The sequence below is a fragment of the Ochotona princeps genome, chromosome 32, assembly GCF_030435755.1.
Source record: "Ochotona princeps isolate mOchPri1 chromosome 32, mOchPri1.hap1, whole genome shotgun sequence".
Classification (NCBI taxonomy): Eukaryota; Metazoa; Chordata; class Mammalia; order Lagomorpha; family Ochotonidae; genus Ochotona; species Ochotona princeps.
In genome coordinates this window covers 6609063-6619744 of record NC_080863.1, presented here as the reverse complement: position 1 = coordinate 6619744, position 10682 = coordinate 6609063, and the positions used below count along the sequence as shown (strand labels likewise).

At 47.5% G+C, this 10682-nt stretch overlaps 1 non-coding gene across 1 annotated transcript; it reads right to left on the bottom strand.

Moving 5' to 3' along the window:
* Positions 1-5328: 5328 nt before the first annotated feature.
* LOC118759892 (U1 spliceosomal RNA) lies at positions 5329-5491 on the bottom strand. The gene has a single exon (XR_004996450.2). It is a non-coding gene; the product is annotated as a U1 spliceosomal RNA (small nuclear RNA).
* Positions 5492-10682: the final 5191 nt, after the last annotated feature.

The window sequence follows — 10682 nt, the reverse complement described above, 5'->3', positions numbered from 1 at the left end:
GCTGGTTCAGTTCCCCAAAATGCTGGTGGTGGAGCAGGCAAACGTCAGAAGCCAAGAACTCAATTTGTCTCCCACGTGGGTGGCAGGAATTCAGTTCCTTGAGCTACCACCTGCTGCCTGCCATGGTGCACATTAGCTGGAATGTTGATGGGAGCCGGAACTTGGAGCCTAGACACTCTGATACAGCAAGTGAGCATCCCAAAGTCTTCACTCTGCGCCAGGTGCCTGAATCCTGGGATTTCTTTCGAACCCAGGGATCGGCACTTTAAGTTCTAATGCCCTTTCATCTGAGTTTGCACTGTTCTATGTTTTCTGTGAATGTGTTTTCACTTTTCATCCTGTGAGATGTCCTTCCCACTGTTTTTCAAATCGGAGATGCCTTTCTTAGCTGCATTTCATTTGTGTTAATTAGTGATAATTACATATTTGTGGCAGGTAATTTGATTGAATCACTTTAGTATCCTCTTATTCCCGTTCCTGCTATCTTCCCTCATCTCTCTTAAGAGAAGTTGTGCAAAACTGTGAGTTAAGGCAAAGGCCATGGGCAGCGTCCTGTCCAAGTCATCCTAGAGCCCGGGCACATTCCATGCCAGGATTCTCCAGTGCTTCCAACTTACCAGTCACAAGCATTGGGCTCATGCCATCACAGGCTTCATGTTCACTTGTGGTTAATAGATAAAACAAATAAAGACTACATTCTGTCCGGTAAAAGAACATCATTAAGTTATAAGTGTTCTTTTTTCTTACTTTTTTCTGTTGCTCTATAAGACAGTGACTAATTTTATGTCTGATTTAGCAATCAAATTCCAGGAATCTTTCCCCCGTTGACTAAACATGCCCCATCGTCCATTTGAGCCAATTTGTCTATCTTATTGGATTTGAATTTGCTGAGCTAAATAAATCTGATTTAAAGTAGGTACTCACTGTGATTTGTATGAGTCATATTTTAAAATATCGTTTGTTTATGAGAGAATGAGGCAAGGAAGGCGAGAGGAGTAGAGACAGAGAGAGCAAGCTTTCATGTGCTAGGTTCACACTCTAAACATTTGTAATGGCTGGGGCTGGGCCAGGCCAAAGCTGGAACTAGCACCTCAATTCAGGTTTCTCCTGTGGATGGTAGAAACCAACTACTTGGGCCATCTGAGATGAACAAGTCTGGGGAAGGCTTGGCCCTGCACCTATGAATCCCTTTTGACATAGGGAGACATCACAGGCCCTCAGGTAGCATGTCCAGACCCCAGAAGACAGGTCACACCTGCCCCACACCTATTCTGTGGCGTTCCAGGAGTCTTGTCCCAGTTTGGGCAGGTGTGGCACCATGAGGAGGGAATCCTCCCACTGCAACTCATGACCCACACTGACGCTCACTGAAGCTCACTGACGCTCACTGATGCTCACTGACGCTCAGGAAGCTCTTTGACACACAGGAAAGGGTCTTTCTGATTTGTCCTGGATTCCCTGTGTGTGTGTGTGTGTTTTACAAACTCTTGATTTCTGATGACTCCGGATCTTGGGCTTAGTTCCTTCTGGGGAAGAATGGTTCTGATGACCTCACAGCAAGGCTGAGACCAGTTCTTCCTGGGCTCCTCCTTTCCTCCAGGTGTGCCCCGCCCCATGCGTCTCCTCTGTAGCTCCAAGTGGCTTCAAGCAGCCCCTGCCCCTGGGACTCTGCCAGTGCTCTGGGACTTGGGACTCAGTCTCTGTCTTTGCATTGTGTTGCCTCTCCCAATCTGATGCGTCATCCTGGTGACCCTGTGACTGGCTGTCTTTGTCCAGCGACCCTGGCTGCCAGGGCGGGGCACTTGTTCTCCATTGGCCCACTGGGTCTCAAACGTGGTTCAGTTGCTGTTTCAATTCTCTGCCCCCGCTCGACTCCTCACCCCTGGGAAAAACAATGATGGCCAGCTGCCACCTGCAAAAAGATCTTGGCAAAGTCATGAAGTTCAAGATCCTGGGGTGGGCCAACGTAAGTAACAGGGATGCTGAATCAGAGGATGGGAGACAGAGGGAGGAGAGGCCCATGGACGGAGGAAAAAGGCAGGAAAAAGAAAAAAGAAGAGCATAGCTGGGGCAGCCACCCACCCAGGGGTGTGGCATCTTCCTGAGGAGATGTGGAGACAGTGGGTGGACATTTGTGCAGATGCTAGAAGACAGGTCTCACCTGCGCCACATTCCCTGCTCCAGATGTTCTGTCCCAGTCTGGGCAGGTGCCCAGAGCCTTCACTGGCGCTGTTCTTCCTCCTTGGGGGTTAGGAGGTACAGTGGGTGGTTGTCACTGTGTTGGGGGTAGGGATGTGGAGAGGCGTGGTATATTCTCCTTGTGGTGGTCTGGGTGGGTGGGGCTGGCTGTTTCACCTTCCCTGCCCAGGGAGCTCTTTCCTTGGGGAGGTCCTGTGGCACCCAGTGCCTCTCACACACACATGGACACAGAGCTGCCCAAAGCATATTTTCCAAAGCATGGACTTGGCTGGCCGACAAGTGACACCTAGGTGTCTTAGCCGCTCTCTGTTGTGTTTCAGGTTTTTAATAACAACAAAAATTTAATAGATCTCAGAATTAGTTTCACTCCAGTTCATCTTGTTACTCAATTCAGTTGCTGTTCAAACGCCTGAGGCTTGAGCTGCTGGGATAGATGCTCCTTGAAAAGAAAAAGAAAAAAAAGAGGCAAAAGCGAAAACATGTGCGAAAGACTACCTGTGAGTGGAGCCTGGGAGGACCCCAAGCATCGCTCATGGTTCTGGGGGATGGGGTGGGTGGGGTGCAAGCTCACAAATACCACTCCAGGTCACTGTTTACTCATTTTCATTTGTCTTTATCATTGCTTTCAGGGTGCTGTTCTGGGTGCACTTTTTTGGTAGTAAATTTATGCATGATCACTATCATGTGTGACTGCTATCAGAAAGAAAGCTCATCTTCCTTCTGTCTGTTCATCTCTCTGGGGAGGAGAAGGTGTTGGTGGCTGGGGATGAATGTCCGCGGAGGGTCCGTCTCAGTTCATACATCTTTGCCAAGTGCAGATGGTTCTATTGAGAGGAGGCAGGTTTTGCTCTCTGATTCATAGAGAGGAAAGCTTTTCCTCCCACGTTATTAAAAAGTATTAGGCATGAAGCATGAAGCATCTTCCAGATTGGGGAAAGGTAGTGAGAGAGAGAGAGAGAGAGAGAGAGAGAGAGAGAGAGAGAGAGAACAAACCATGTGGGTGGCAGGTGTCCAGCTGCTTGGCTAGCACGTGCTACCTTCCAGGCTGCATATTATCAGAAAGGTGGAGTCCCAGCTGGAGTTAGGGTTAGGACAGGCATTGCAAGATAGAATGTGTGGGTCTCCCAAGCCGCCTCTTAACCGCTAATCACACATACCACCCCAGTGATCTTGAAAGGGAAATTACAAAAATGTGATCACAGTGGCTCTCCTACATTACAACTTGGAAAACTCCACCCTTTTCCTGCAGGGTGCCCCCATCTGAGATGGGTTACTTGGAGGCAGGAATACCAGGACAGTGCTAGGAGGGTGGCTGTGAACTGGCTCCGCCCTCTGCCAGGCTGTTTGGGCTAGAGCAAGCCCCACTGCATCCTTAGGGGCTTCAGATTCCCTCTCTGTGCTTGGATGGCTGCGGGATTCAGCAAGTGAGGGGTCCTGTGAAGGTTGACCATGGTGCTGAATGTGAAGAGAGTTGTGGAGATTTCTTCTGGTCATGTTGGGTGAGCTCACAGCTAGCTCCTTGCTTCCTCTTCTTGTCCCCGAGGAATCGTGCTGGGCATTGGGAGGAGAGACCTGAGCAAGGCCTGTCTTCTCTGGGAGGAGCCCTCAGCTGGAAGCGGAACAGCATGGACCATGCCAGCAAGACCTGAAGATGGTGGGGGATGATGTATGCTTGTAGGCTAAGCCTCTGCCTGCGGCACCAGCATCCCGCGTGGGCTCCGGTTCAGATCTGGATACAGCTCCCTGCTAATGGTCTGGGAAGGCAGCATAGGATAAACCACAGGGGACGCCTAGGAGAAACTCCTGGCTCCCAGCTGCAGCCCAGCCCAGCTACAGCTGTTGTAAACATTTGGGTAGTGAACAAGTGGATGGATGATCTCAGTGTTTGTCTCTCCTTCTCTCTCTAATTCTGCCCTTCAAATGAAAGTACAAAACTCTAACCCTAACCCTAATCTTAAAAGAGACCCCCCCCCCAAAAAAAAGTGGAAGGGAGATATCTGGCTACCCTTCCACTCGGACAAAGCTGCTTTTATTTTATGTGCAGGGCACGGCACAGCTACCCAAGCCAACTCAAGCAGGGACCTGTACCAGCCTTCTGTAAACATGCAAGTGGACTTGGGAGCTGGGGTCCCTTTGGGTGGTCGTGGCATTTCAGATGGGTAAATCACGCAGACTCACACCCTGGGATTCCATCCATGGAGTCTGCACTGGGGTCGGGGAGGCCCTGGGAGCCCTTAGGTGACCCTTGGGCTGCTGGCCTTAGAGAGCTATGACGGGTGCAGGGATCTGGGACAGACTGGGGATGACAGGCAATGTCCCTTCATCTGTGCTCTTTTGGCAAGCTGCTCCTTCCCTCCAGGGGTTCCTCCCGGACTGGATTCCCTTGGAGGAGCCACCCCCACCTCCAGGGTCCCCATCTGTCTGCCAGCCTGCTCATCGCTCTCCTCCTCACGACAGTCCCAGCCATGTGGCTAATGAGAGGCCCGTTCAGACCTCATTAGCACAGCGACTTGCTCTCTTCTGCTCTCGGAGCCTAATGATGTCTCTTTCATTAGTCCAATTTTGGCAATTAATGTATCTCTCCATGCATACGCGGCTGTGGGTTTTGGGTTTGAGGGCCGCGTGTGCCTCTCCTCTCCTTCGCTGCCAGCCTCTGCATGTTCATTCCTTGCCTTAGCAGGAAGCAGGGACACAGGAGGAAACCCAGCAGGGCCGATGTCATCACCAGCAGGAACCTAGTAAGGAGATCCCGGGCCGCTTGTGCAGTCAAAGGAAACAGCAGGTGACTGAAACCAGATATACCAGGAGATGTAGGGTGTCTAAAGTCCTATTGACTATAATACTGTGCTTTACAGCACTGCCCCGCCAGGTGGGTGCTGGTGTGGTTGATTCAGTGGCTCAGTGACACACTCAGGGACCGTCTCACTGGTTTGGGGCACCCCTTATACATGTCCTTCCCCCCTGCCCTTCCCCACAGTTCTAGGGTAGCCAAGACAAGCCTGAGGTATGTTCTCACAGTCATTCCCTGAAACTGCCAGGAAGGGTTCTTTCTTTCTCTCTGTCTCTCCTCTGATTTCTTAAAAAAAAGAAAAAAAATGACCTAGGGGAACTTTAAAATTTTTTTCTTTTCAGGGGAGAGCGCGAACACAGTCCCCCACTACTGCAAATCATGCAGCCGAGTTTCTTACATCTGGGGAAATCGCAGGGGTCAGCACAGCTGGTGTGCGACGGATAAGCCTCACCCTGGGAAAACCACCTTCGTGATCATGGTGTCTCCCTGCCAGGGGGAGCTCTGAGCCTTTGTCGGGCTTCATCCTATGTGGATATGGGAAAAACCATGGAAAATGCATGTTATGCATGGATTCCTCCACATTTTTTACATCAGAATAAGAGAGAGAAGAGAGAGATAGTTGGGTCCCACAGTTGATCCATTTGTAGTCTTTTGGAAGAATCTGCGTACTATTTTGCATAATGGTTGTACTAGTTTCTACTAACAGTACAAAAGGGTTCCCTTTTCTCCACATTCTCACCAATATTTATTACTCTTCGATATTAATCATTCTGACACAAGTGAGATGATATCACGTTAAGGTTTTGATTTCCATTTGATGTTTAGTAATATTGAATGTATTTTCATGGGTCTCTTGGCTAGTTACATTTCTTCTTCTGAAAAATGCTTGTTCAGGTACTTTGCCCACTTCCTAACTGGATTATTTGTTTAGTTGTTATTGAGCCTTTCGGGTTTCCTTATATCTTCTAGATATTCATTCTTTTTCAGATAAATGGTTTAAAGATGCCATTGCCCATTCTAGCGGTCATTTTTCATTCTGTTAATCATTTGCTTTGCTGTGAGGAAAGAAGTGTCTTAGTTTGATAAAATCCCATTTGTCTATTTTTGCCTTCATCGTCTGTGTTTTGGGAATATTTTCCAAAAAGAATCATTACCTATGTAAATACCTTGAAGTGGTTCATCTGTTTCATTCAAATAATTGAACAGTTTCAGGTCTTACATTTAGATCATTGAAATATTATACATTGATTTTTATAAACAGTAAAAGGTAGAGTTGACTTTTCAGTCTTCTTTCTAGGAATATCTGGCTCCCCTAGCATCATTTACAATAGCTACAAAACAAACATAAAACCAACAACAAAACAAAACATTGGACCGACCGTGTGAAAGACCTTACAATGAAAATCTAAAAAATGCTAAGGAGACGAGTTGGAGAAAGCACAGAAATAGTGGAAAACCCTCCCATGTTCACAGATTGGAACTTTCCAAAAAAAAGTACAGATTCAGTGCAAGAGTTATAAAGACACCAGTAACAGTTTTCACGAAGCTAGACAACATGACCCTGGAATTTACAGGAACGAGCTTATCTCCCTCCCTCACCCCCAAATAGCCAAAGCAATTTTGAATAACAAGACCAAATTGGGAAGCATCTCACTTCTCTGACATGAAGATATGCCACAGAGCTGTTGTAAGCAAAATAGGCTGGTACTAGCATGGAAAGACAAAGACCAATGGAGCAATACAAAAAAAACTAGAAATGCACACATGTATGGCCACTGGTACTAAACACACAGTGGAGGAAAGATAGTCTCTTCATTAAATGTTATTTTTTTAAAGATTTATTTATTTTTGTTGGAAATGCGGGTATATGAAGAAGAGGAGAGACAGAGAGGAAGATCTTTCGTCCAATGATTCACTCCCCAAGTGAGCCGCAATGGCCGGTGCTGCGCCGATCCGAAGCCGGGTACCAGGAACTTCTTTCCAGGTCGCCCACACGGGTGCAGGGTCCCGAAGCTTTGGGCCATCCTCAACTGCTTTCCCAGGCCACAAGCAGGGAGCTGGATGACAAGTGGAGCTGCCGGGATTAGAACCCGCACCCATATGGGATCCTGGAGCGTTCAAGGCTAGGATTTTAGCTGCTAGGCCACGCCGCCGGGCCCATTAAATGTATTTTTAAATTCAATTTTCATAAACTTTTTAGAGTACCCTCATGAACCCCTTCGTCTATATGTATCGTGGAGAATTGTTGTGGCAGTTTTTGGGTAATAATATTTCGTTTCCAGGACCTGACCTCTGTTAGGCATGGAGCCATGTGGTTTCCAAGTCAATTCCAGCTTTCTAGAAAGAGAAGGGATAAAGCTGAAGTTGCAGTGTTTTAGGGGAAATGACCAAGGGTGCTTACTTACTTATTTATTTGGTGAATTGCATATTTAAAGGTGCCAACAGTGTGATATTGCCATGAAAGAAGCATGCAGACCATGGCCGTAGTAGAAGTAGAGAGATCCAGCTTGTGTGGTAGAGGTCTTCAGCTCTCTGCACCTGCCAGTCCAGACTGCCATGCAGCCAGGAGATGAGAAGGGTGGTGTGGACCAGAGGAACACTGGAAATTAGAGCAAACAGAAAGTCAAACAATTCGACAATGGAGAAAAGAGCTTGAAGAAACACTATAAGCTTGAGGCTGGACTCTGGAAGCTGGGAGTTAGATGCTGTCTTTGAGTAAATAAAAGGCTGCCTATGGACTGGATTCTGTTCAGAACTAAGAATGAACCAAGACCAATGGCCGTAGGACAACAGGAGGGCAGTTGAACCGCAGTGCAGCAATGACCATGAACCTTGCAGATTCTGGTTGTCCCCAGTGCGATAACATGAGGCAGCCTTTCCCAGTCCCATTTCAGATAAGGAAACTGAAGATCTGAGGAAAGCTGTGCCATGCCGCTGTTTATGCAGCGTTACATTGGTCTAACATGCTTGGATTAGGCCAGGGTCAAGTGAGGACTTAGGTAGAGCAGGTTAGTGAGACAAACCAAAGACCCCAATCTCTGTGATTGACCTCAGTGTGGCAGCTGGGATGCTGCTCCTCCTCACTCGCTGCTCTTCTAAATTATCATCATGCTCAGTGAGAAGTCCAGCCGATATTGGGGGCTTAGCCCCTACCTTCACTCCTGAGATGTTTGAATTTCTAGGCCAGGGGAGTTTTGACGTTACAGAGGAGAACAAAGTTTCAGTCAGTGTCCCAGTGAGTCACCGAGGTCCCACATTAATTCCACAGAGGCTGTTGCATGGCGAAAGCAATCCTACTATGGGGTAGGTGTGGCCAGCAGTGTGGCACGTCCTCTTGCGAAGCAGTTGCAGGATCCTCACCACAGGTGTAGCTTGTGCTACTGTATGGTCTTGTCTATGCACCCTGGAAGGGTGTCTTCAGAAAGTTCACAGGGAGATGGAGTTGGAAGTTAAGTTTAAAAGATGAGCGTTTAGGCTGGTCATTTTAGGAGGCTCGCATCCCATAGTTGAGTGTCTGACTTCCATGCCTAGGCCTGGTTCCTAGTGGATATTGAGTTGTGATTAAATGTTCACCTGCATGCCTTTCCCTTACCAATTCCCTAATCTCTCTTCCAGACTCCTTGGGCATTAGTTACTGCCTGATACTCCACCAACAGTGTCAGTTTGGGTTGTTTCCCTGCAAAGTAGTTGTCTGTCTACACACCAGGATCATTTTCCTTCTCTTTTAGGCAGCCATGAGTGAAACTTGCCTGTAGCCACTGTTCACTTCAGCTTGGCCGAGGTTTGCAAACTTACCCCTTCATGTGTCATTTCCAGGCCTTCTTGGCCTTCTCTCTCAGCTGGACATGTTGGTTTCTCATGTAGCAATAGATCTGAGCTGGAGTAGGGCAGCCAGTATGACGGTGGCTGTGCATGTAGTCAAGTGTGGGACTGCTGCCCTCAGATCCTGCTCAACCTTAAGCTAGTTATTTGCTTTCACATGTCAGCTGCTGCTGGGCATGTCTGCCTTTCTAACATGGCAGGTCTTAGAGAATCCTATAGGATTGGACTCAATTGGCCATTCTTGAAGACATGGAATTACTTTGTGCACCATAGCAAACATTCTGTTTTGGCCAGGGCCCCAGCATTCTACTAACAGCTATTTCTTAAAAGATGTCTGATTCTCTGTGGTGAGTGGGCCTAGCCTTGGTCCATAATTCCACAGGCCTTCCAGTGGGCCTAACCCAAAGCTGCATTTTCTATCTTCTTCTACCACCGGCTCCACCGTCTTGCTATGGGATCTTCCATATTTCAAAACCCAAATGAGCAGACTGTAGCACCCACAAGCTCTTTCCCTGTCCTGGCCCTGCTGGAAGCTGGAAATCATTCATATAATCCAGCACGTTTGATAGCTCAGGATTCCTACATGTGACATGGGTCACCTCCAAAACTTTAAAGCCCATTGTGCACCATGCTTCCTCCTGGAGGCTGAGCTGGACTAATTCAGTGACTTATTTTTTACTTTGTAGTCATTAGCCCAGTGCAACTCTGGTGATTGTACACCTCTCCAAAAAGTTATTAGCATGCTGGATCCCTGAATCTTTGTTAGGCTTATCTCTAATCCTTTGGAATGCAGCAGCTCTTGCTTCCCCTGCCCAAATGGCACGATGACTTCAAAACCATCGAGTTTGCAGTTGGATTTGATAACATCGTTAGGTTAGTTTTTAGGTTGATCCTGCGTAGGGCTGGCCAAGGGTGTAATCAATATCCAAATGGCCCTCTAGGGAGGAAAACCTTCCCCATGCACCCCTGCTGTATAGGATGCAATGGCAGAGGGAGAGGAAGGCAAAACCACACAGAAGTGTTGTGGTGCCTTTCATGTCAATGTGTGAACACACCTTGGCTCTATTTTCTGGTCAGAGTAGGAAAAAAACACAACTGCAAACTCAATGGCTGTGCACCAGGCACCTGAAGCCATGCTGGTGTAGTTTAACAGAGCACTGTGTTGGTAGAACAGCTGTGAGAGAGATTATAGCTGGATGAAGGCTGTCCTCCTAGATCCAACCAATTTCTGTAGAAGCCGCTGCAGCTAGTATAATGGAAGTAGGACAGGGTCATCGTCCCTGCATTACTAGTTCTTTCAGAATGGTATGCCTTTTTGTCCTTGGCTATCTCTGATTTATTCTGTGGCCTATCACAGAGCAGTTTCAGAAGGCCTCCTTCACGGAGATAGCATGTTCCCCAAAGACAAAAACTCATCATGTAGGTCACTAGAAATGCCAAGAACATGAATTTCAGTTACACACTCACTCGTGCACAGGAAGAATATGCGGTTGAGCCACAGGCTCGGCAGGTCCTCCTGGCATCAGACTTCAGCCAGGAATGCCTGAAGTAGTTTAGGGGACAGGGAATGAGAAGGTAAGCTTATTCTGCTGTGTCTTGTTTGAAATTGGTGTGAAATTGGTACACATAAGGGGTTTTCAGAAAGTTCATAAAAGATGTCTATTATGAAAAAAAATGCATGAGTGATACAAAATTCTGCACAATCGATGTACCATTCAATTCTATTTTCCCCTGAGCTGGTCTCTCTAGGCCTTGAATCCAACAGTGGAAAAGGGTTCATGCTTCTGTGTTTGACTATCAATTGCCCTCAACTCAGCCTCTGGGTCCAATAATCCTCACAGTAGCTCCATTTTCTCTTTCCCTAATGTAC